This window comes from Schistocerca gregaria, chromosome 1 (genome assembly GCF_023897955.1).
Source record: "Schistocerca gregaria isolate iqSchGreg1 chromosome 1, iqSchGreg1.2, whole genome shotgun sequence".
Taxonomy (NCBI): Eukaryota; Metazoa; Arthropoda; class Insecta; order Orthoptera; family Acrididae; genus Schistocerca; species Schistocerca gregaria.
The window spans coordinates 216,937,009-216,963,928 of record NC_064920.1 but is presented as its reverse complement, the minus strand read 5'-3'; the positions used below and the strand labels follow the sequence as shown (position 1 = coordinate 216,963,928).

Below are 26,920 nucleotides of genomic sequence, written 5' to 3'. Positions count from 1 at the left end.
CGGCAGCGTCTTTCTCGGGCTATAGTCCTGTCCATCTCTGCTACTGGACAGAGCATGGCGGCTGCTGAATGGTCCTTCCCTTCGAGCAAGCCGAAAGGAATGACGCCCGAAGTCCTCTGGAGCTACACGCCCAGCGTGTTCGTCGTGCAGGTAGCGACGTTACGAGGAGTAAGCTAGCTCTCAGAGCAGGATCAAGTTTTACGTGTGGCCGATTTTCAGAGGCGGCACCTGACGAATCGGATTTGAACCAGATGACTCCGGTGATAAGAGGTACCCCATGGCAGCAGGGTAAAGATTCGGATCAGTGTTGGAGTAGGACTATAAAAGCATCATCAGGCGGGAGACGGAAGACTGGCTTCAAAAAACGAAACCAAGTTGAATGTTCGTTCTGATTACCATTCGTCTTCGTTGGATTTCATTCGAGTCTTGCGCTTATTCTCACAACATGGAGTAGACTAAAGTCATTACAGGGTCAGAACAGAACCAAGGGCAAGCGCAGAACAAGTCTTGAGACGAGGTTCCGTCGCTGTCTTCATCAAAAGTGATCACCGAAGCTCATTACCCTACCTAAAACAAAAGCTCGTCTTTCTCCGACTGATGTCACATCATTTCATTAGCCAACGACATATCGATGTGAACTAATAGATGACTGCTCCTGGGCATGTCTCCTCCTCTCGATTCCTCCTTCCAAGGTGTTAACTTTCTGCTGGACACTCTCAAAAGTCCTAAAAATTATCCGCCATTTGATTGGACCAGCTTTCACGTGCACCCGACCAGCAAGTATTCACTGTCTTGCCTGGTAAGATGGGAGTTTTTCGGCGCGTTACAAGCAAGTTTAGCTTCTCGAGGAGTCTTCTATAGTGAGCAGTCATTCAGTTTACGAATACGGAAAAGAACCTGTAACCAGAGCCTGGATTTTTAAGACCTAGAATACATAGAAAAATATCACTAAGTTGACCTGAAAATGGTGTTTTTCTCGAAAACGGGCATGTTCAGACCGTGCTTGCATACAAAGAACTAGTTGATTCTTCCAGAGGAAATAACAGCAACTAGCTGCTTTTGATAATATTTATTTACATAAATAAGGCTGTTTCAGGTTTAAAACAGACAGGCACATCGTCAGATGACTTGTTCAAATTAAGACACATTTTTGTTTACATAGGTTTTCATTTTTTAATTGGCCCATATTGTGAAAGTTCCTTGGGGTAGTGGTGTCCTACAACCAAAACATGTGAGAAACTGTCTAATTGTAATTGCGTCTTATTACGATTTCAAACAAAGTAACGGCGGGGTCAGGGATTTTCTCTGCCTCGTGATGACTGGGTGTTGTGTGATGTCCTTAGGTCAGTTAGGTTTAAGTAGTTCTAAGTTCTAGGGGACTGATGACCATAGTTGTCAAGTCCCATAGTGCTCAGAGCCAAACAAACAAAGTAAACAAATTATTAAAGTGAAAGTGTTTTAGTTAATTGTGCCGAAAATTCCGGGCCATTACCTTGTAATGCTGACAGGTTGTGTTCATGCTGTAGCGAAGATTATACGAAGCACCTCTTTTACATCTGTGTGTGTGTGCGCAGACGTAAAGCACCTTTACCAAAATGTTTCTCCGCGTAGAGTAATGGAGATATCGCAACCGGAATAATGCCAAAGAATCTCTCTGAGCTATTTCGATGTATACATTATGACAGAATACAATTTACAAACTACAAACGACTCATTACTTACAGTTTGTATTAAATGAGAACTGATTACGATTAAGGTAAACGAATAAAGCAGCCACTTTTTAATAGTGTTACTGCAGTGACATGTAAATGTCACGGCATAGACTGAAAGCAAAGAATGATGAATAAGTAAGCTGTTATATTTTATGCATGGGTTAGTGTCTACATGTTGTTATCAAACGAAGTAGTTTATTTTAAGCTGCAAAGCAAAGGAATGAAGTTTTGAGGAAAGGCTACGCTGGCTAACCCGGTCTGCTCATTGAGGAGATTATGTGGTGATTTGCTTTTATGTAAATATACGAGGGTTAGAACTTTAATAGTGGCAACTACTTATTTACAAAAAGTGAGGAGAATCGAAAAGCACACTATCTGAGATAAAATACAACAGTAACACTTTGTTGAAACCATGGAAATGAATCCAAAATTATAATTTAAAGAATGACGTAGGTAGTATAAGGAGAACATTTCGATTGGGCTTCGTCATTTTTTCCGTGGATGGTTTATTCCAAAGTAGCAAAAGGTGTGCTTTCTAAGTTGAGTGTGCTGTTCTGAGACGCATGGTAATAATCATGGCGCGTCCATAAGCTGTCCATTCACCAATTTCAAAAAGTTTTACAAAACTGCCGACGACTTCCGAACGGCATAAAGATGCAGTTGAAAAGTAAAGTAATTTTGTTAATGTTGTGACAAAAGTGTAGAACAATTCATAAAGTTGAATCGTTCAAAATTAGTACGATCTAACGTTGCTAAGTTGAAATAAGTTGGTTCTTGCGTATTGTTTTGTTCATTACACGACTGTCTTATAAGACGGAAAACACATTCAAATGATGATTTTGATGATTCGTTGCAGTTAAGAGTACCGCCAGGTAACGAAACATTGCAACAGCAGTTTGAAAGTGGCCTCTAAAAGTCCCACTTACGTACATTAAGTAGAACCCAAAATGATTCAGATTCTGAAACAGTGTAAGGTTTATGTTGCAAACTATAGGTTGTATGCGAACAGGAATAAGTAGTAGTTCCTCATAAATCGATTTGAAAATCGATGTTGCAACGTGTGATTGGAGTTCAAAAGCGCTACATGTGGAAAATGTTAACCAAACGAAGTTTTTGATGGCAGGAAAGCAATAAATTGAGAGAATAGGACTTAAAACGTGGATAACAAAAATAGCATAAATAACGGAAAAGAAAAACAGGAAATGTAAAAACATGTTTTACTATGTTATATTGTTAGCTTAACATTGACCAGGCACTGAAAGTGCACTGCAGAACCAATAGGGAAAAATGATAAACAGATGGCAATATCCTCAACATTTTCCGAATCACTTGTGTGGGGAACATATTTCGCCACTACTGACGTGAAAACCTGTGGGCGCCCCTGGTCCACATAGTCCTTCCCTCGCTTTCCGATCCGTGATTTCCACAGCTTCCCAAAAAGCACATATCGGCTCCTTTTGTGTGTGAAAATCCCTGTCACATGCTGTCCGTTGTATTTTACCATTCATTACCATCCGTCATTAGCTGTTAAGATACCGGCGACCGTGCTCACAATTGAAGTCAAAATTTTCATCAAAACTACACACACACACACACACACACACACACACACACACACACAAAATTCGCCAACGAGCTACTAGCGTGAAGTGTTGGAACCCGCATCATTAGGTGGGTGATACCCAACGGAGATGTCTATTTAGGTGATTCAAAACGATGGACCAATTGGAACTCACTCAACGCACTTCGTTTTGGAGTCGTAACAAGCAAAACTGACCTTGAGATATTTACTTTTTTGTGGTGTCTGTATTTTGTGTAGATGAGGCTGGGCAGGTCTTGCTCCAGTTCTTACAGTATCGCTTCTTTCCCACGTCGTGCACCAAGAAACATCTGGAGAAAACAATATAGACGTTTTCTGTATGTAGTTTTTCAACATTTGTCATCTCACATCTTGTTTTCAGTAAATACAATTTTTTTTTAAGTCAGAGGTAACTATATTTCGCCACATATATTGCACTCCCAGCAAAAGACTTGTGTCTGTCAAAAGGAACTGTGTATAACTTGTTCCACGTGCATTTCCCGGAATGATGGTGGCGATAAAATCAGATAAATTGGTGTCTAAGACTGGATGTGTAGATCGCGTAGCTAATGAAGAGATACTGAATAGAACTGGAAAGAAGAGAAATTTGTGGAACAATCGATTCGGTTGATAGAACACATTCTGCGACATCAAGGGATCGCCAATTTAGTGTTCGAAGGAAGTGTGAGGTAGGGGTAGTAGTGTAAAAAATCGTCGAGACAGACTTCAGACATAAATACAGTAACTAGACGCAGAAGGATGAAAGTTTCAGTAGTTTTTCGAGATGGAAGCTTGCAAAAGATGTAGTAGCAATGGAGAGCTGCATCAGTCAGTCTTTGGACTGAATGTTAAGGACCACAATAACTTCGGAGATTTGTCTACAGCACTTCTTTCACCGTACTATCTGCGAACGGAACAGTAGAAAAGTGCGGCGGGGCTGTAATAGTAATACCAGAAGCACTCTTCGCCCGAGACACGGTGAGGGAATTTGAGACTATAGATGTAGATGAGCACGTACAGAACCATTGTGCTGACGAAACGCCGAAAACGTAACTGAAGTGGAAAATGTGTAGTACTTCAGTCATTTGAGGCGGTTGACGAAATTACATTATTTGCAGAGATTTCGTCATGAGCTGTGCATTGTAAGTTAGATGTGTTTTTTAGGGATACCTAGTCTTCATTTTATTTTTCTGTCCAACTCTATGCATTTCGGAGCTACACCTAAAATTTCGAGGACAGCATCGGCGCTTCCGGGCATTGCAGCTGCTTCAGTTTATCACCTGGCAGTCACTGAACGACAAGATTTCACGAGAAACGCGTATCGGTCGACTTGAAGAAACGAATACAACGAGCTAGTGGTTACCTTAAAGCGTCGTTTACATGGGTGAAAATCTTCCATATGCGCACTTACACTGCATATTGAGGGCTGCTGGATTAGAAAGAAAATGTCGATCGCAAAATGGAAACCCCAGTAAAAATCAAAACTGTTTTCTTTGCAACAGTCAGCTAGATATTCCAGCTACTTCTCTACATAGTCGCCGCTCACACGTAGATATGTCGTGGTGTTGTAGCAATTTTTCAATACCCCTCGTCATAGAAGGCAGCCTGCTGTGCTGTCAGACAATTTTCTAAACTGGTTTGCAGTTTGTTGTCTATGACAGCATGGCGTCTTCACAACCAGCGGTCCATCTCAGCAGAGATGACTGGCTCAGAGCCAAGTCAGGGCTGTATGATGGGTGATCAAATACTTCCCATCGAAAACGCTGCAGAAGCGTCCTAAATGCCTTGCAGTGTGCGACCGAAAACTTTCTTGAAGAAGGAAATGCACGATTGTTACGTTACGTGAGGTTCCATGAAATCGTGCGAAATCTCACGGGAGACACAATTTTCAGAGCATCTTCAACCGCTCGCCATGCGCTCAGAACCGAGAAGAGCGACGTGACACTATCTATACTGGCATACAGGCACACTGCCCAAAACGTAGGTGCAAAGCTTCATCGGGTTTCCACTGTGGATTGTTTCGCAACCCATCGTTTCTACTTCCAAATAGCTCTCGTATTTTTACGGAGCTCTGACTCAAGTGACCTTTCATTTTTTATTCAGAGATGCGTTAAAGAAACAAATGAGTTTCGTGTACATAAATAGATGAAACAAAATAAAATTTTTCAGCGGAGGTTAATTTTTTTACGTTCTTGTATCCATGGCACGAGAGGTGGCTTGTTTGTAAGCGTACGGAGTCAAATTACTCGCCACAACTTGCTATTTCCATTGAAAATAGGTAATTCAAACATTGATTATGATATGAATTTTCATTTGAGTCATCTGTCCGCCCTCAGTTGCTAAGTGTTGAGTGTAGATGGCTGTAATGCGCAGCACCCGGGTTCGGTTACCGGTACTGTCAAAGATTTTTTTCTTGGTGGTAGGACTGACCCGGATGTACTCTGGGTCGTGTTGCTAATTGAAGAGCTACTACATTTGAGAGGTAGCGGCTGCAAACGATAAAAGTCGACAGCGGCCCAGAGTGCGGTGTGCAGACCCCAAGCCCCTCCATACCGCATATGCATGACGCCGCATGGAGGAGGGTTACATGGCGGTTGGCTGACATCGCGTCGTATTCACGCTCTGATTGCGAAATTTCGTTTTTTCCCTTCACCTGAGTCAAATGGTTCAAATGGCTCTAGGGACTATGGGACTTAACGTCTGAGGTCGTCAGTCCCCTAAACTTAGAACTACTTAAGCTTAACTAACCTAAAGACATCACACACATCCATGCCCGAGGCAGGATTCGAACCTGCGACCGTAGCAGCCGCGTGGTTCCGGACTGAAGCGCCTAGAACCGCTCGGTCACCGCGGCCGGCTAATCTGAGTCACCCTGTAGATTCGTAGGTTAAATCATTTGAAGTGTAAGCACGAATGTCAGTTTTTTCACATTGCAGGAGTCAGTCTTTCGGTGAAGTAATCGTGCTGTTGTTCCTGCTCCTGCTGTGATCTCTAGTCCGAAGACCGAGGCAGCTCTCCAAGCTCCTGTCCTCTGAAAGTTTCTTAATTTCTGCATAAATGCTGCAACATACATACTGTGTCCACAAGTTCGTCTTGCTCCAAAATTTTCACCCGTCACCTGCTTCCTTCCGTTACCAAATTGACAACACCTTGACGCATATAAGCCCATGTCCTGTTTTATTCAGGATGCACCATAATTTTTTTCATTTAAGTTTAGCACCTTCTCACTAGTTATTCCTCCACCCAAGTGATCAACATTCTTCTGCAGCACCTTCAATGCTCTTCTCTGAACTACTTACCGTCCACGTTTCACTTCCGGAGGAGACTGCAGCCCAAGGCACAAGCCTTCAGAAGAGAGTACCAAACACTTAATTTCTATTACTTGTTAACAAATATCTGATTTTCAGAAATGCTTTTAGTGCCGTGGCCAGTGTCCATTAAACAACTTCTCTACTTCGGTTACCATCAGAACTCAACAGCTACTTCCAGTGTGTCCAAGACTGATTCCCTCAGTATCACTCGACTCATTTCGACTACACTGAATCACCTTTGTCTACTTTTTTTGACGTACATGTAACAGTCTTTTCGAGACACTGTTCATTCTGCTCAGCTGCTCTTCCAGGCCCTCTGCCATCTCTGACAGAGTTTGGGATCCTCACCAGGTCGGATTAAAGGAAGACATCGAAGCAATTCAGAAGCGTGCTGCTTTACTTGTTACCGGTAGGTGCGATCAGCAAGGAAGTATTGTGGAGATGCTTCGTGAATTCAAACGGGAATCCTTGGAGAAAAGACGACGCCCTTTTCGCAAGGCACGAGCGCGGAAATTCAGAGAATCGGCATTTTAAGCCGACAACAGAACGATTCTACTGCCGCCAACGTACATCTCGCGAGTGGACCTTGAACATAGGATGCGAGAAATTAGGGCTAGTGTGGAGGCTTTCAGACAGTCGTTTTTGCTTCGCTTTTTGAGGAAAGGGAATGATTAGTAGCGATACATGGTACCTTACGCCCTGCACTGTGGCGTGGCTGCCTGTGTATAGGTAGATGAAGAAATTAAAATGTTACGGCGAACTTCAAACCTTTTATTTCTTTTTTCCTGCTCTCTAATTCCCTTTAAGACTGTCCACTTAATTTTCTATATGCTTGTTAAATGTAAAATTTTACTGTATTGCTCAGAGACTGCAATCTTGTCCCAACCCTTCCGCACCATCGCTTCCGTCTCGTGTTCTTCGACCGTTGCCGCTGCAGTCTGGCTTCTTTCAAAGTTGCAGATAATTTTCTGCACTCTGTACTTTATCCCTGCTACCTCCAGAATATCAAAAGTCTTCTCCAGTTAGCGTTCACAAAAGTTCTCCCTAAGCCTAAAAATGCTAAGAATGTAGTTTCTCTTTTTTTTATTCTATCTTCTGAGATAACTCGTAAGGTGAGTATTGCCTCGCATCCTCCTTAGCTTTCTCTTCAACCCAACACAAAGGTCTTATTACACGAGGTTGACTTCTAACAGGTTTTCCATTCTTCTGTTAACAGTTTGTGCCAGTATTTTGTAAGCATGACGTGAAATAGCTCTCTGTGATATTCCCACCTGTCATTCCCCTGCTTTTCTTGGAACAGGGATTATAAAAATTTCTTTTTTAAGTCTAAGGGTATTTCGCCAGGTTCGTATTGGAAGGTAACCTCTTTTACATACATACAGCGTTTGTTCATTAAATTCTTCTAAATCGCCTTTCTCACAATAGTAACTGTGTCGTTAATTTATTGCTAACTGATAAACTGGAGCATATATATATATATATATATATATATATATATATATATATATATATATATATATATATATATATATATATGTGTGTGTGTGTGTGTAGCTCGTTTCGAGCCTGCAACTTTATCGTAGACAGTAACATTTTTGGTCATGATATGTGCTCCAGTTTCAGTTAGCAATAAATTAACGACACAGTTACTATTGTGAGAAAGAAGATTTAGAATAATTTAATAAACAAACGCGCCCCCCTCCCCCCATCTCCTCACCGAAAAAAGCTCAAATGAGCAAATATAAATCATAACAATCCTGATTTGCTTTTTTGACAGTAAGGGTATCGTGCATAAAGCATTTCTTCATAAGTACAAACTGTCAACCAAGTGTACTACAAACATGTCCTGGAAAGGGTGAGTAGAGTGGGACATTGCAATCAAGTGGATGTGGCATCACGACACTGCCCCATGTCACACGGCCAGTTCCATCGCGGATTTTTTTTGCCTCAAAAAGCATTCCTGTTGTTCACCTGATTTGAGTCGCTGCGACGTTTTTGTTTTCCCGAAATTGAAAAAGCCTTGAAAGGATGTAATTTTCGGACTCTGGAGAACATTCAAAAGATTGTGAGCGACCTGTTAAAGGCCCTGTCACTTGAAGCGTGTCATAGCTGCTGCCAAGACTGGAAACGACGACTCCGCAGGTGTATAGCTGCCGAAGGGAAGGGACTAGTTTGAAGAAGATAATATTGTTTGAAAAAGTAAAAACTTTGGTGGATAAAAATAAGTGCCACTAGTTTTCTCTCACATTTCGTTTATTGTGTCCTGCTTGCTTCTCCCCTGATTTGGTGTTTTTGTTTCGTAGGTGTAGCACAATGTTCTAACTTCGTCTATTTCGATATTAAATTTTTCGCTATTCTGATTTCTACGCGAAAATGTTAGTGATGGTCATGCAATCCTCAGCACCTCGCGTGCGAACTTACTGGTTTCTTCGTGTGTACGGAGTGAGGAAGGGATTCGTGCACAGAGTGCAACAGTACCCGTATAGGGAGTCGTGATGTTCGGCGGGTCAGCGCCGCTGCGCGCTCGACTTGGCAGTACGCGTGCGTGCCGCGGCTGCGCCGTGGCGCTGCAGTCGCCTAGTGTACGATCAATGGGCGCTCGCTGCCGGACTCCGGGCGAGCGCACCTCTGGAACCAGGCGCAGACAGTCGTCGCCGGCCTCCCAGAGCAGTGCATCGCACACGCCTCCCTCCCGCTGCGAAGCTCAGTATCGCGCTCTGCCGGCCGCCGGCTCTCATCTCCTCACCGCACGGCACACAGGTATGCTGCGCCGTTTCTCGTCCTCGTTAGCTTAACATGTACTGCTTCCGTCGGTCTGCACACGGCACGGACGCCGCGAGACAGCACCTCGCTTTATTCTCTCTACTGCGCATTCACCACGGCAGCGTTCGCATTCACCACGGCAGCGTTCGAAACTAAGACAGGTGAACACACTCCAGCTGTAGAGTGAAATTTAAAGCCGGATGATCAATTTGCCGGAAGCAAGGAAATTTTGCTTCATCTCTACGGTGTTGTCAGGAGATAAGGCGCATAAGTGCTTTTACGGATGTATCTGGAACTGGAACGTTCAGATGTTCATTGATCGGCCGCGAAGGCAGCGTTAGAATGAAGTGTCAGCTCAAACTTCACAGCCGAAGGAGAGACACTACAGAGACGTTCCGAAGTTTGTGCACGATTTCTGAAAGGGGGCTATTTTTCGTACAATTTCTCGCTGTACGGTAGAAATGTGAAAGGTTAAGACTCGTAGACGGTATGTTTTGACGTGTTCAACAAACGATTGCGTACCAAACTATTTGACAGTCTGATACAGTCCAAGCAGCTTTCGCAGACAAGATCACCGCTCGGAACGTGTGGACACACCAGATAAGTTTGTCTGAGGAAAGACGTCACTTTTCTACCAGCCCTGTTGTCAAACTGGGTGACAGCTTCTTGGTCAACTTTGGACGAAGCATTCAAACGTTCACCATCTCAAGTCGGTTTTGACAGTATTAGTGGCTCCGTCCAAAAGAGAGAAGAATTGTTTGCAGTTATATGCGGAGGAGATGAAGCTTCCAGATGCTCGCGGCCCAATCATACCATGAGAAAGTATCTTCGTACCCTCTTTGTTACTTAGAACCACCCTTCCCGCAGTTCTATAAAACTGAGGAATTGAAAACGCCTTTTTCCGAAGGTCAGAATCTCTTCCTGAAGACTTTATTCGATGTGTTTTACGTCAACATTGTTAAGGTTGTCAATAGCACAGGTGGGCGTGTCGGAATTAGGCCCCACCCGCTGTCCGGTTCTTGCTTGCCGTCTTTCCACTGCGTGCACTCGGTATGCAGAGGAAGCCGTCCTTGTGCAGTATCGCGGCCGTGTTATCGCGACACCACCGAGGATCGCCCACGGCCAGCCTAGCGGGCCGCCTCCTGTCGGTTCTGTGCCGCTCTGGCTCGACCTTTCGCTGCGCCGACTCAGGGATTTTCGTGCTCGTGACGTCATTCGTTGATCACGCGCGTCTGCCGGCGGCATGCTGCTGCTGCCGCCTATACGTTCCTTCTCACGTCAACCGGAAATGTCGTGCTCTCGCTCTCTGAAAGCTATCGTCGGTACGCGGCATATTTATGGTGCACGCGACAGTATACGAAGATAAGAAATTAAACACCGGCCAACCACTAAACTGGCATTGGTGTTAAAACTGGCATTGGTGTTATGGTCTTCAGTCCAGAGACTGGTTTGATGCAGCTCTCAGTACTACTCTATCTTGTGCAAGCCTCTTCATCTCCCAGTACCTACTGCAACCTACATCCTTCTGAATCTGCTTAGTGTATTCATCTCTTGGTCTTCCTCTACGATTTTTACCCTCCACGCTGCCCTCCAATAAATTGGTGATCCCTTGATGCCTCATAACATGTCCTACCAACCAATCCCTTCTTCTAGTCAAGTTGTGCCACAAACTTCTCCCCAATCCTATTCAATACCTCATTAGTTATGTGGTCTACCCATCTAATCTACAGCATTCTTCTGTAGCACCACATTTCGAAAGCTTCTATTCTCTTCTTGTCCAAACTATTTATCGTCCATGTTTCACTTCCATACATGGCTATACTCCATACAAATACTTTCAGAAACGACTTCCTGACAAATCTATACTCGATGTTAACAAATTTCTCTTCTTCAGAAACGCTTTCCTTGCCATTGCCAGTCTACATTTTATATCCTTTCTACGTCGACAATCATCAGTTATTTTGCTCCCCAAATAGCAAAACTCCTTTACTCCTTTAAGTGCCTCATTTCCTAATCTAATTCCCTCAGCATCACCCGACTTAATTCAAATACATTTCATTATCCTCGTTTTGCTTTTTTTGATGTTCTTCTTATATCCTCCTTTCAAGACACTGTCCATTCCGTTCAACTGCTCTTCCAAGTCCTTTGCTGTCTCTTGACAGAATTACAATGTCATCGGCGAACCTCAACGTTTTTATTTCTTCTCCATGGATTTTAATGCCTACTCCGAATTTTTCTTTTGTTTCCTTTACTGCTTGCTCACTATACAGATTGAATAACATCAGGGAGAGGCTACAACCCTGTCTCACTCCCTTCCCAAACACTGCTTCCCTTTCATGTCCCTCGACTCTTAGAACTGCCATCTGGTTTCTGTATAAATTGTAAATAGCCTTTCGCTCCCTGTATTTTACCCCTGCCACCTTCAGAATTTGAAAGAGAGTATTCCAGTCAACATTGTCAAAACTTTCTCTAAGTCTACAAATGCTAGAAACGTAGGTTTGCCTTTCCTTAATCCTTCTTCTAAGATATTGAAATAATTTTCCTCTGATTTCCAATTCCGATTCCAGACTCCAACAACTGATCCTAAGCATAGGTCCAGTACATTTATAAACATGCAAACAGATTGCTAATACTTTTAATGAAATTTCCGGTACTTGACGGTATAGATCTTTTATTCTGCTGCATGATTTCGGCCTTTCGCCATTTCCAAATACCATAATGTAGGGCATGATCACACTTCTATAAACGAAATCCTCGTCCAAATATATTAAACTTCGTTATATAACGCCAGGCAATCTGTAAACTTATTTTAATGCCGTGACACCATTATATAACCAAGTTTAATATATTCTGACGATGACTTCATTTTTAAAAGGCTGATCGTGCCTAATTATCGCACAGAGGCTGACGTCATGATTGTTGGGTCGAATCAACGATGTGTGCAGTCAAATGGAGGAACTTTTTAAATGAAAGTATTACTTCACTGTGGCCCCAATCTACACTAAAATTATCAGCATTGCTGACAGCTTGTTACACGTTTTAGTGCCGCATTCCTTTAACTATTTTCAGTAATAAAAACTGAAAAATAAATTTCATTGCTATTTACAAAGTATGTCTTGAAATTTATGAATGATGCACATGGACTGAAATCTCACCCAGTCACAGAAGCAGCACGCGTAACACTGAATGATACTGTTTCTTGTACATGTTCGATAAAACACATGACTGGCATACGTACATTGAAATTTTTCACGTGTTCCATTACGTAACTTTGTGAAATGTTAACGAACTTAATGTTAAACCCTAAATAATAGTTATTAATTTTCACTATAGGGGATGTCAGTAAAATGCGCGCAATACATTATCATAAATGCTTTATTCTTTCTGGCGCCGTCTGACGTGTACTGTAAAGCCTGGTTTACAGCTGAGCAAACAGGCGAAACGGCATCAGAGAACGAAAATTCTTTCTAGTGTAAGCGATAAGCGAGCGCGAGCGAACTGCAGTCTGCCATATTCGGTTCGAATTAGTCATGTAATTATATGGCTGGTGTATCACAGCCATGTTTCCATTTTTTATAAATAAAAATGGGTTACCCAAGATAATATGTGATCTCTAAACAGAAAAGCTTTATAGTAAATTTTATCAAGTAGCCTGTATGTCGTGTTTATATTTCACAATTCACTGATCATATTTTGACACACTCTTACCTTGTACGCCCGTCAATGAAATCCCTGAAGTGCTTCTGATATGTCGCAGACATCAGAAACATACCGGAGATACTGAAATTCGTAACAACCACTAACGGCTTGTCTCCAGTTGCCGATAACAAGATTGCAAATGCTAGCCTTTCTTCAGGTTGTTTTAGTTGTCGATAATTAGTGTTTGGTTTTTAAATTTCTTCCTCAGTTGCAGTGAGAACCTAGCGAACACTAAGGAGCACTGCAGCAGAAATGAAGTGTTAACTACTTCCAAACTTACGCACAGATTCAAGAACTTAAATCTTGCGTAATATCGCCTACTTCACCAAAAAACAGTGCGCTCGCCATACAAAATCATACTGTCAGTACATGGTTCGCATCGTGACTCTATATTCTGTTCTATACTGCGTCCCGATTTCTATTGCCAGAAAACTATAACGCAGCTTTGTTCGTTATTTCGTGTTCTCTTCTGTTCCCTCCAGTGTAAACGCTTGTCCAGACACAAGAGAACGGTAGCGACACTGGCGAAGTCTCTACGAATACTTGTTCGTTTGTCTTCCACTGTCCTCGACATGAGCCAGGCTTAAGAGTGGTCAGGGGTAACCCGCAGAAAGCAAAATAATGTTCGTTTTATAACTTCAAATGTATTTTCCTTGCTGTAATACAGCATAATATTTATGTAGGTCCAGATGGGTTTTGCTTTTTATATCAAAGGCTACTTCAGTTGAATTTTTTCTGGACTCTCACTGTTTCGTCTTTACTTACAATGAACTGTATTAAATTTATAACTGAAAATAAAACGGTGTTGTACATAACATCCACTGCAGATGCCTTGAAATATAAAATGCAAAAACCGTCGAGAATGTAAATAAATAATATATTGCGGCAAGAAAAGGCGTTTGATGTTATAAAACGAACAGTAAGAAAAGAATTTAAGTAACTCATCAATCTATGGGTTGGCAGTCGTTTGTCAAACACCGTATCTAACACCAGCTTGCGTCATTCGGTTCTAACACCATCACTACGTCCTCCTTTCTTCGCGTTATGCGATATGTCATCAGGTTGGAAGAGGAATGGCTAGTGTGTTTCCACGCTATGTGCTTATGTGGCTGTGTGATTCAGCACGAGTAGATTTCCTGTCACCGAGCGACGTGGCGCAGTTGTTAGTACAATGGGCTCGTATTCGGAAGGTCGACGGTTCAAACCCATATCTGGCCATCCAGATTTAGGCTTTCTGTGATTTCCTTAAATCGCTCCAGGCAAATGCCGGGTTGGTTCCTTTGAAAAGGCACGGTCGATGCCCCCCCCCCCCCCCTCTTTGACACCATCATAGCTTGTGCGCCATCTCCAATGACCACGATGTCGACAGGACGTTAAACCCAGTATTCCTTCCTTTGTATTTCCTGCCCTCATAGTTTTCGCAGTGTAACGCCAGCGGGGTGTTCTCCACAGACATGTAGACGAAAGGTACATTAAATTCCATGTTAAACATGTCAAATAACTGCACAGTTCAGAAACAAAATTTCTCCGTATTTTCTGTAAAATTACGTTGATCAATCTTTAACCATCTGATGTTACCGGTCGGTAGAACTCCGTCGCACGGTCCAGTAGAATTGGCGAAAGTTACCAACGGGTGCAGCTGATGCGACTGAACCTTTACCGAACGACCGCCCTCCCCGCTTCCTCCCACGGTAAAAGCTTCAAAGTGTTTTCTTCGGAAGAGTATGTGAATTTATGTATAACGAAAAAACTCCAGATCCCACTTGCCGGGAAGTAGGCGGAACTGGTGTATCACATAAGTAGGCCAATTTTAAAACAAGGACGTAGGGCACTGTCACAAGCCCATGACGTCACTGTCGATTTAGAAGAGGAGATAAGTGCGTTGGAGGTTTATATTATCCCCTAAATAGCAGTTTGAATCGGTTAGTTTCCTTAAAAACTTGCGTCTGATTGATTTGTGTCTGTCGAGAGAGAGAGAGAGAGAGAGAGAGAGAGAGAGAGAGAGAGAGAGAGAGAGAGAGAGTGTGTGTGTGTGTGTGTGTGTGTGTGTCTGTGTGTCTGTGTGTCTGTGTGTCTGACTGACTGACTGACTGACTGACTGACTGACTAAGCATTGGAGGACGGTATGCAAAACGAGGTAGCGTCTGAACTTAACGTGGTGAAAGTTGCGACTAACCTCAGACGATCTGAGTGTGTTCTGGAACATGGAGAATCCGCGTATTGATCAAATCAGCAGGGATAGTTGCAACGTGAGGTATTGCACAATTGTTGCAACGGTCAAGAAGCGTTTAAAGTCTTCAATAGTAGAAATCGATGAACTGCGAAAGTAATTTTTTTCGGTGTAATATAAATAGAATGTGACTTTTTGCCACAGTTGAAATATTTCATTTACGCTTTCTTGTCAGGTGCGAGTAGCAGTAACTCTAAATGTTTTTATTTTATCTCTTGCTATGGGTTATGGAACTCATTTCTTCGCGTTTTAGCAAAAGTTGGCGGAAAAAAATAATCGCGCAGTGTATAGATCGTGTGTGTATAGTAAGACTCTTAACGTTTCCCGTAAAATGTTAAGTGATTGACAACCTGTTTCACATAGCGAACAATCGCAAGGTGCTCGTTAAGTGTGACGTGGTTTGTAACCACTGAGGTAATTTTAACCTCAATTATTCACGATTACTTTGTTGTTCTTAGATTGCAGAGCTGCAGTTCTCCAAGAGACCAATTCAGTGCTGTAATTATTTAATACGTATGCAAATTACGGGTTAAAAAGACGATGAAGCTGGGAATGATTTTGTTCTTCTGGGGGACTGGTATCATCAGGTAGCTTACGGCACTCTCAACGGAAAAATAGTATTCAGAACATTGTAATGAAGTGAAGATAAACCACTATCTATGCGCCCCCAGATTTTTTTGAGAAGTATGCCACAATTCATTTTAAGATTCCGTTAGAGTGAGTCTGGACAGTTGAAGAAAACTATTGCTCACCAGAATTGTGCGCACTTGGTGGTGTACATAGATCGGCGGTTAGAAAAGTGAGGGATCGGAACATTCATCGTACTCGTAATGTTTGGTAGCCGCAGGCTTTTTCTTCCAACATTTAATGAAATTTGTGGTTGTAAACGTTCTAAAGCCGTTGACGGACGATAGTTTTAGATCTTCCAGACCGAGACTTAACTGGTGTTCTGTACTTAGAGGCAATAAGTTGAAAGTGTACCTTGTTTCAATAGGACATGGCGTTGCAAATAACTTCATTTTTAAATTGAGAAATGGTCTTCGTTGTTAGACCAAAAGACTTCCCTCTCTTTCTTCGTACATAGCATTATTCAACTATAGTGTTAATCATTATTACTTCACTTTTCTTTTTGAGTGTAAAAGTAGTTGTAGTATATGATGCAACAACGTATTTTTTTCCGAAGCTGTACTGTAAATTAACTTCGGCGTACCACCAAACTTTCGTGGCGTACGCAGTGGATCCACTGCATGTCTTTCAAATATTCTGAAAGGAAATATAGTTTGCTAAAGTATCTCACTTCCCAACGACTCAGTTTCAGGTAGTATTTCATTCAGCCTCATAACACTTCATTTTCAAGGTATTTTTACACCATGATTTCTTGTTAAATATCAAAACACTGAAGAGCGTTATTTTATCCGTGTAGGATCTTGTGAACCCCGCGGCCGTCAATGATAGTTGGTGAATGACGCAACCAGCCACAAATACTTTTTAAATATTTTACATTAATGCCATACCCCGTTTCGGGCTACCATGCCCATCTTCGGAGGGCTAATATTTTTAGTTACAGAGATGTTTTGGCTAAAAGCATCTCGTCTGCTCCCACAATGAATTTCACACATCATACACGTTATTAAGTGTGCCGCAGTAATTTATTTGCAATGTGTACTCTGTGGAATTAGACAACATGTACATCAACCTGGAAAACAACTTGGACCACAAGAAAACTACTGGAACTAATGTAAGTGAATGCAACTATTTTGTGTCATATATAAATAAATGCAAGCTCTTTGGCATATTTTTATTAATGAAACAACTTACAAAGTTGCTCTAAATACTCAATTTTCTTGTGCAGTGCGGGAACAGACGACATGCTATTGGTCAAAACATCTGTGTAAAAAATTTGCGGTACGAAGATGGATATGGTAGTTCGAAACCGGTTATGGCAGTAAAATGACTTTTAAAAAGTATTAGTGGCTGTTTGCGTCATTAACCAACTTGAGACTGTTTCAATGCATTTGTCTCAAAACGGCTAATCAGGAGATCAGTTCCTCTTGTAAGTAAATAAATAAAAAAAAATCACAGGGCTGTTTGTAAGGTTACGAAAACAAGTTCGTTATTTTATATATCCCGTGTGTTTGTTTTTCTGTGTGAAAACAGATGCTTGTCACAACGAATGATGATTGAGACTAATAAGTTAGGTGTTATAACTGTACATCAAAACAGAGCGTTAGGTGGAGTATTTTGACTCTGACGGCGCGCACAACTGTAAAAGGTACGTATCGCCTGATTTGGTGGGTAGTACTGAGTAGAATTAAAACATGGGCGACGAACTGCAGCTGTGGCCTAAATTGGCGGTTTATGTAGCTATGATATGCAACCAGTCGCTTTTCGAATGTGATAAGATTTATGTACTATTAACTAGTTTTCGAGTCTCAGCAGTCTCAGCAAATCGACACGTTACAGTAAAGTATACTGTGAAACCAAGTGGGCCTAGATAGTGTACGTATAAGCTGGTAAAATTAAAGTTATTGGAATGAACTTGTCATGATACCAAGGAGCTATGCAATCACGATGATTCGTAGCTCCTTCTGGGCCAGAAAATGTTCCTGCAACACCTGGATCTGGTGAACCTGCAGTTGTATAGAAAAAAGGGTATCAAATTTTTTAAAAAAAGCCGACTTCATATCATGCCTTCATAAGCCGCGAAGTTATAGCAACGGGATTGCCATCCTTCGTTTTAGTAGTTCCTGTATAGAGCTTTCTTCCTTGCATATCAAACTTCTGTCGAGTAATGTCTTCCAGGGATTTCGCTGCCGAATGCTTGACAAACTGGGCAGTCGGTATCCCGGAAGTTTTTTTACATGCTCGCCTAAGTTCGATAGCGTACCGAGAATCGCTACAGTGTTCACCTGTTTGGGTGTAGAAATTTTCAGATGTTTAATATTCAATGCGATCATTTGTTAATCGAATCGGCAGGTCCAGAGATGCTGCCTGATCGTAGAGTCTAAAGTAATAGACTGACTCGGCGTAGAAATGGCCGGTGGGTGTACCTCTGCCTCTTCTTATTCTGCAAGGAGGAAATAGTGCGACAATCTGAACAACTTGAAACTGTCAACTGTCTTCTCATGCCTTTCTTGGTGCCGCATCTGTCAATCGCTTTCCGAAACTGATACTGTGCGATGATAGTTAAAGGGTAAATAATTCATACTACGTCAGCTACATCGGCTGCCGGTCCCGACCGAGGAGCATCGAAATGTAGTAACAAAAGAATAAGTAGGCCGATTTTTCTGAAAAATCGGATGATACCTGAAGAAGTAGTTGCGCTCACACATTGAATAGCGCTTAATTTTCGTTACGGTCCGTTAGATGCAGGGAACCTCATAGTGATTGGCAGACAATTTGGTTGTGGTAGGTGATTTCCTGCCTTGAGGAAAAAAAAAAATTATTCCTAGCTGAAATTCTTCACAGAGAACTTCACATAACCCCTTAGCTCCCTCTTTAATAATGGTTGTTATTTACCTGAAAATTCTGTAGCAGATCATAAGTCGTGTGATCTGGGTTAGCTGCGTCAAAGTGAAACAAAAATGTAATTCTCCCTACTTTAGCGAATATGGGTCTTGTTTTCACGCCGCGCGGTCTCAGGGGTCTTCCCACGGTGCGCTCGGCTCGCCCCGTCGGAGGTTAGAGTTCTCCCTCGGGCATGGGTATGTGTGTGTGTTGTCTTTCGCGTAAGAGAGTTTAAGTTAGGTTGAGTAGTGTGTAAGCTTCGGGACCGATGACTTCAGCAGTTTGGTCCCATAGTAACTTCCACAAATTTCCGATTTCCTAGTTTCTCATCGCCATTTACTTCGTAAACATTTGCCACGCAGTAACCAGTTGGTTACTGTCCTGAAGACAAGGAAGTACAAAATGTCAAAAGCAAAACGTAAGCAACTGTGCTATTTCCTTTACACTTCATTAGTAACAGGCACTTAAGTTTCAACAGACAGTTCAGGGATAGAAATAAATTATACTACACAAGATACAGTTTCAGACTAAAATATGGAATGTCGATTAAATTGTTCTGTGATACCTAAAGTCAGGTGCAGAAAAATTGTGGAGGATAATAAAACTGTGAATGTTTCTTTATCCTCGAGAACACGTGTAACATTAATAATGCCGAGATAGCTGCACCTACATTTATAGTCTGCAAGCTAACTTGTGCATTGTGGCGGAAGTTACTTTGTGCAGCAGTGAGAGTTTCGCTTTTCCTGTTCCAACTGCGAAAGGCTCGGGGGAAGAAAGATTTTCGGCAAACCTAGGTATTAGTTCTAATTTCTCGCAATTTCTTGTTATGACGGGGAGAAAGATTACTTGACGCTCCTATTAACATACTCGGAAATTTAATTGTAAACTCAGAGATGGGCATTTCACGGATACTAAAGGAAACTGTGAGAAACCCTGTGGCCTTTTTGTTTTAGATCTTCTCTATTCCCGGTGTCTGTCATATCTCGTAAGGGTGGCGAGCGTTGCTGAAGTATTGGCCAGACGAGAGATTTGTAGGTCACCTACTTTGTCGGTGGAGTACATATTCTGAGGATTGTTCCCATGAATTGAACTGGCATCTGCCTTTTGTATTGTTGGTTTTGTCTGTTAACACACTTTATGTACAGTTACCTATAGGGTTTTGTGTTTCAAAGCATTGCTAGCCGAGAATGAAGTAACGTTGAAGTTGTCACAGTTACAGACCCAGGGCATACTGACTAAAATCTTTGGAATTTATTTTGAGTAGCCTTGGCTTTATTTGGAATCAGGCTGTGTGTTCTTCTTCGTCCCTCGCCACGCACTCTCTTAAAAAAATGACATGCAGATGGAGTAGTATCATGTACAGCTAATAAGCAGACTGGCTGCCGTGGAGTCTGTCGGATGTTTGCTGGGTTGCCCTAGCACTGTCCAGGCCGAGCGTGACTCACGTTTCCTCTTGGCACCTTACGTACTCACTCTGCAACCTGCGTCTGAATTACACGGAAGAGGTTAGAATTAAATTTCGCGAATGACGTGTTGATCAGTGCAGCTTAAGGGGCAAGCGGCTATTAAATTCCAGGTACGAAATTGCAGTGCCTTTGTGTTCTGAAAAAGTACGTTTCATTGCGGCGACTACGGCTGCCATGAAAGACAAGAAATGTATTCGCAGTTGAGAAAATTAATCACTTCGGGCTGTATAATGGAATGATAATTGAAATTTCTGCCGGACGGGGACTCGAACCCGGATGTCCCGCTTCTCGCGAGCGGTCACCTTAATCCCTTCGGCTATCCGAACACGACTCACGGCCAGACCCAAACTTCTATGTGTCGTCGTCAACAAGAAGTTTCATTGCTTATAGCTACTCTCGGCATACACATTCCTGTAAACCCTGGCAGTGTTTTTCCTTCATATTTTTGCGCATTTTAGTTGAAGGTCGTTACAAAAATTCTTACTATCAAAATGTTATTTACAAAATCTGCAGCTTTTCAAACATAACTATATTTGTTTTTATTCTTTTGTCCTGAACATAAAAATAACAAGGCAGTGGATTCTCGTCTTTGTCATTGGCACATGCACATTAGTTTGGATTTTTTTCGCCTGAAGTCGGTGTTTAATAAGATGTAGTTTTGTTCAGGTTTTAGTTTAACCTGCCACGTTAAGTTGTTGTTGATATTTTTTGATCGTTTGTTATTGATTATTGACACGTTTGTCAGACCAACTTTCAAATGGTTGCAAGCACTATGCGACTTAACATCTGAGGTCATCAGTATCCTAGAGCTTAAGAGCTACTTAGTCCTAACTAATCTAAGGACATCACACACATCCATGCCCGAGGCGGGATTCGAACCTGCGACCGTAGCAGTCGCACGGTTCCGGACTGTGCTCCTAGAACCGCGAGACCGCCGCGGCCGGCGAGGAGTTTCGGTATAAGGGATTCTAGTGAAAGTTCATTTGATTAGCTTTAGTGAACTGCAATATTAAATTCCCATGACGACAGTTTCGCTTTATTTTCTGAAATTACTACCAAGTTGCCATTTAGTCGTTCGTCTGTTTGGCTGCTTGCATATTCCTGAGATTATGCTGGGATCTATCATTTCATACTTATTCCTTATTCCTCATTTTGACTACACCATCTCTCTGTAACTGCTTCTAATGGTAGAAATAACGGGCTTCAATGAGTCGCCGACGAAGACGTCATTAGTACCTGAGAAAACGTTGGGGGAGGGGCGGGGGGCGGGGGCATTCCATTCCCTATCACTACCATCACTACCACTGCAGGGGATTCGAGGGACCACATGCCTACGTCAGATTTTCCCACATTGCAATCTTAGATTACACTACGCGTTTCGCAACCGAACCCACAGCGGCTCTGCAATGCTATATTTGCCACCTGCACGGCTGAGCAAAAATATTATGACCACTGCCCACCGCGTGACTGAATGCTGCTTGGTGGCCTTGCGGACATGAGATGCGATAGGGAAAGTGCGCCATAAAAGCAAAGATGAGATGAATGGAGGGATCATTCTGGCGGCGATATAGAACAAAAATGGGAAAATTCATTGACATAAACGACTTTGACAAAGGACCGATTATGACCCGGAGCTTGGGAATGAGCTGCTCGGAAACGGCGAGACTAGTCGGCTGTTCGTGCGCTACGACCGTGAGCATATGTGGTAAGTGGTTGAAGGATGGCGGAACCGTAAGTGTGCGGCAAGACGCCGGACGTCCACACTTCGTCACAGTGTGTGGAGATACATTTTGTCCCCTCTGTAGAGGAGGATAGGCGACGATCTGTGGTAGATCTGACGGCAGTGAAATACACTGGCGCAGGTACAAGTGTTTCGGACCGTACCGTTATGTGCACATTGTTGAACATGACTCCGTAGCAGACGACCTCTAGTGTTCCCATTTTGATACAACGACATTGTCATTAAAGACTTAAGTGGACTCTTGCTTCAGGTAACAGCTGATCGTTTGTGTTTCATGGCACAAAGGTACGTCACAACTTCCTTCGTCCTGGTGTGTTACCTCTCTTGTGACACTATCTTCGTGCCATTTTTGTACAGGACAATCCTCTTCCACACATGGCGCGCCTCTGACTGCAAGATTTTGAGGTACTCCCATGGCGAGCAGGATCCCCATATCTCTCCCAGATGGAACATGTGTGGTGCCAACTCAGGCCCAATGCAGTAGCCAGGATATCAAGGACCATATAGAGCAGTTGTGGGCCAGGCTGCCTGCGCAGATTGTGTAACGGAATTACGGGGGTAGGACGACAAAGGGGCGGACTTTGAGCAGGAGAGGCATCACAGGACATTTTAATAACCAGTGTCAATACTTTTACAAATAAATTCATACAACTTTGTCAGCGTCACCAGGAAGGATTCGGGAATCCCACTCATTGCAGTGGAAGTTCGAAAACATAATTTTTTTACGTGTCAAATTTCATCATCTCTTTCACTTACTAATGGCAGCATTTGTTGCTATAGGTACACCTTTCTTCATATGTTAGAGAGATTCTTCGATGAATTTTGCACAGCATACATACCATACTTACAGGTGTATGAAACTCTAGAATTTATTTAATTTATGAAAAAACGAGTGAGCTGTTATATTTTAAACTTCATGTTTAGAAAAAACATTTTATAGTTAATCACCTCAATTTTTACCACAGTTTTTAATAGATTTTGAAAATTCTAGAGTTTCATACACCTTTAAGTATGGTTTGTATCCTGTGCAAAATTCATCCCAGAATCTCTCATGCTTATGAAGAAAAGGGTACATACAGCAACAAATGCAGCCATTAGTAAGTGAAAAAAAAAAATGATGAAATTTCACATTGCTGTGAGTGTGAATTCTGAATCCTTCCTGGTCATGCTGACAAAGTTGTATGAATTTATTTGTAAAAGTATAGACAGTGGAAATTAAAATGTTCTGTGGTGCCTCTCCTGCTCCAAGTCGGCCCGTTTGACGTCCTAAACCCCCCTTAAGGCAACATTCGCAACTGAATCAGTGTATGCAACCTGGTTAGACGGGTTGCGACGGCACACTGATAACGTGGGCTCATACAGCCAAGTTATTCGTAAATCTGACCCGATTTTGTAATCACTGAAATAACAGTACATACTCTCAATCTGAAATTTAGTTCGGTGCTCCTCTTCTGGATGCTTCACTATTTTTGTGAGGCAATGATTAATTCAATAGTACGATTATTTGTACACAGAGCAACAACAGCAAACACATTCAAATAATGTGTTATCCTCGCGGCTATTTTTGTGCTGATTATGAAATAGGAAAGTATGCTCATTTTTTTTCAGACTCCACCCTATTGTTTGTCATTTATAACATTTGTTTTGTACCGGAACTGATTCACGAGCAGAAAGATACGTACGTAGCCTCATTTTTAACTATTGTTCGTAACTGAACAGGGCATTATTTTAACAGGAACAGGCAAGAATGACTGAAATAGAAAACTTCACTGCAAGGACCACTCTCCACCGCCCTTAGAATCAAGCCGCGCCTGGCATCGTTATATTGAAAGGAACATTATCAGCCGACAAGTTGCGGCGTCAATATATAGGCAGCTGACGAAGTACTGTAAAACTGATCTTATTTGTAGTTATTTTCAGTAACTACTTCTTCGTAACGACGATGAAATCTTGTGCAGCACTTGGTTTCAACGAAAGTTATGTGAAAGGGAGTGATATTTGGTTCCACGGTTAAATTTAAGAGAACAAGAATTTTGCGGACACACCGAAACCACCGAATTTACAGGCTGAAGCTAGGGAGTGATATCCACAAATGCTAATGGCCTTCTTCTTGACAGTACTTGTTTGTCTAAACAATACGAACTGAATAATAAGGGCGATTATATGATAAAAATAGGTTGGTTCATAGATTTAAAACTCAATGAAGGACTGAGATTTTGGTACAAATGAATGTTAATATCTCACTATCTCACTACCTCACTCAGTTTTTAGTATATTGTGCTTCTTGTCATGATATTGTTTCGGTATCTGCTGGATTAAGAAGTTAGAAAAACATAAATGCTTCTTTTATTTAAAAACCAGACGTTACTTAAAGTAACGAAGCAAATTTCTCACAAAAGGAGGACAAAACATTTCACACGTATTTTCGAGAAATCGTCAGAAAACTAAATGTTTTTTTTTTCTACTTCCGTTCAAGCAGTAAACTAAATAATTAGCAGTGCAACAATACAGGAAGTTACTTAAGACATGCAATTTTGTCACTTGTAGAAAGAAAAAGCTGCAATGCAGTGTTTCAGACTATTTTTTACAGTTTTAAATGGCCAAATACAAAAAACAAGCATCACATCAATATTCCAAATTTAGGAGAAATTAGCGTAACATGTGTAATACTAACACAAGTCATTAAACTGTCAGAATCAGTGCTTGATTCCATCTGTAAATGAGAGAACTTTCTCTTCCACTTAGCATAACGCGCAATGACAAACTCGGCGTTTTGCCCTCTCTGACGTGACTTACTACAGGATTTTTATAGTACGGAGGTTAGAATTGATGCTTTAATTAGAAGGGAACCAATTGGCCTATCGCATTATGAGTAATGAAGATATCTTTGTTTTGTTCTGTGTTAGGCTAAATGGAGCAATTTAAAGTTCAGTATATACTTCATATTTTAGATTGTAGTAACGATTATCCTGTTCTGGGCTTCTTCGGTAGGAACTGTTCACTTTAAAATTAGCTTTAAATTTATTTGTGCGGCGTTTGTGAAATTTTAATAGGACACACACACACACACACACACACACACACACACACACACACACACACTCTCTCTCTGTTAGTGGAGTCTCAGGTTACAGAATTTTTCAGTCACCCAAAAGAAATTCTCTTACGTGGGTATAAAAAAAACACTGCAATCACCGTGACCGTAGTGTGTGCTACGGATTTTATAACGAGTAGTAATAAAGCGTGGTTGTGTGCGGGTAGGAACTTGCTCTTCTCTATTTTCTTATCAATCCTATCTGGTACGGATCCCGTATTGAGTATTTTAATATTGGTCAAACGGGTGTTTCGGAAGATACCTCCTATGTGGGTGGCCTAAATTTCCTGAGAATTCTTCCAGTGACTTTGTTGAGGTCTGTCTTTCCTGGAATTAGTTTTATGTGAGTGTTCCATTGGAAGTCGCTCCGCACACGTCCTCTCAGATCTTTTCTGGATGTAACTGCTTTCAGTGATTACAGAGTAATCTTGTAATCGTACAGTAATAGATATTTCAGCCTATTTATGTGCAACACGTACATTTATGTCGAGTGTCAACTGCTGCATCAAGGGTCTTCTGTTTCTTGGCATTGCGACCGTGTGGGCTGAAGGTGGTGTGGAGGACTATGGTCTACCTCAGAGCAGGAAGACTACAATGATTTCGCGATCTTTTTGTTCTTACCTTATCTTTGTCATATCTACGATGCTGTAATTTACGTAACAGTATGCCGCCGTTTATAGGTGTGCTTCGGTCGGAAACCAGTCATGATAAAATAATTTGTGTGCTTCTTGGAACTGCGACTGATCACTATGTAGTGTTCATCATTCTTGAGTTTTTAAAAAGGTATTTGAACAAGTTTATACCATAAACACTTTAGTAGTAAAATTCCTTTAAGCATTACTGCGATGGATGGATTTTATTAGCATGCATATGTTCGTATCTTGTCATTCTCTGTGGGGTCTAAACCGAAGAGAAACTATGTAGAGAAAGTGACAAGATCATTTCGTAAAAAAAAGTACTTTTTCAAGTAAGCGAGTCGTTGCTGTTATCTCAGGCCCGCGGTGTGCTTACTCTTGGCACGTCGGTTTCAGCATTTCGGGAAACGCGGGGAAATAAAAATGGTAGCTCGTGACGGCTTTATGAGTTCCATTTCAGGCAACGTGAAGCTAATTACTTCACTCCTTCATCTACGACTGGCAGTATTTCTCAACGCAGACCACTTTTGGTGGAGGCGAGCTAAATGAGTCTGGACGCGAAGGAATTATTGGTCGATCTCAGTTGGGTCGTGCAAGATATAAGATATTGCCGTAGCTTCTTACGGTTAGAAAGGGAGAGGGACTGTGTAGGAGAAAACCACTATTAAACAGCGACTGATTTGTTTGACAGCAGCGCAGTGTTGTGGATGCGCGTGCAGCACTTAGGCACCTGTAACAACATTTGCTCTGCTTATTAGCTCTGTGGTTTAGCTCTGTTAACGAGCACACAGTGTTGTGTGTAATCACCCGTGGCAACTTCTTGAATCTGCAACGCACTTTTAAAGCAGAACAACTGCAGGTAACAACACACGGAGGAAAAGTTACGGGACGGCGATATGCATATATACAGACGGCGGTAGTATAGCGTACACGAGACGTAAAAAAGGAAGTGCATCGGCATAGCTGTCATTTGTACTCAGTTGATTCGTTGGAAAGGGTTTCCGATGCGATTAAGACTGCACGACGGGAATTAACGGACTTTGAACGGGGAATGGTAGTTAGAACTAGACGCGTGGGACATTCCATTTCGGAAATAGTCAGGGAATTCATTATTCCGATATCTGCAATGTCAGGAATGTGCTGAGAATACCAAATTTCAGACGCTAACCTCACGTTACGGATG

General features: G+C 42.0%; 1 protein-coding gene across 9 annotated transcripts in view; it reads left to right on the top strand.

Annotated features, from left to right (window-relative positions):
• Positions 1-26,920, top strand: part of LOC126337131 (synaptosomal-associated protein 25) — a 352,176-nt gene that overhangs the window by 120,292 nt on the left and 204,964 nt on the right. For 2 of the 9 annotated variants that reach the window (XM_050001446.1, XM_050001447.1), the window contains exon 1: positions 9,211-9,362. The exons of 6 other annotated variants lie outside the window; for them this stretch is intronic. The gene's annotated coding sequence lies outside the window, so the exon portion shown is untranslated. Of the gene's footprint in view, positions 1-9,209; positions 9,363-26,920 lie in introns of those variants that run through there. One more of the 9 variants, XM_050001448.1, reaches the window with a different exon arrangement.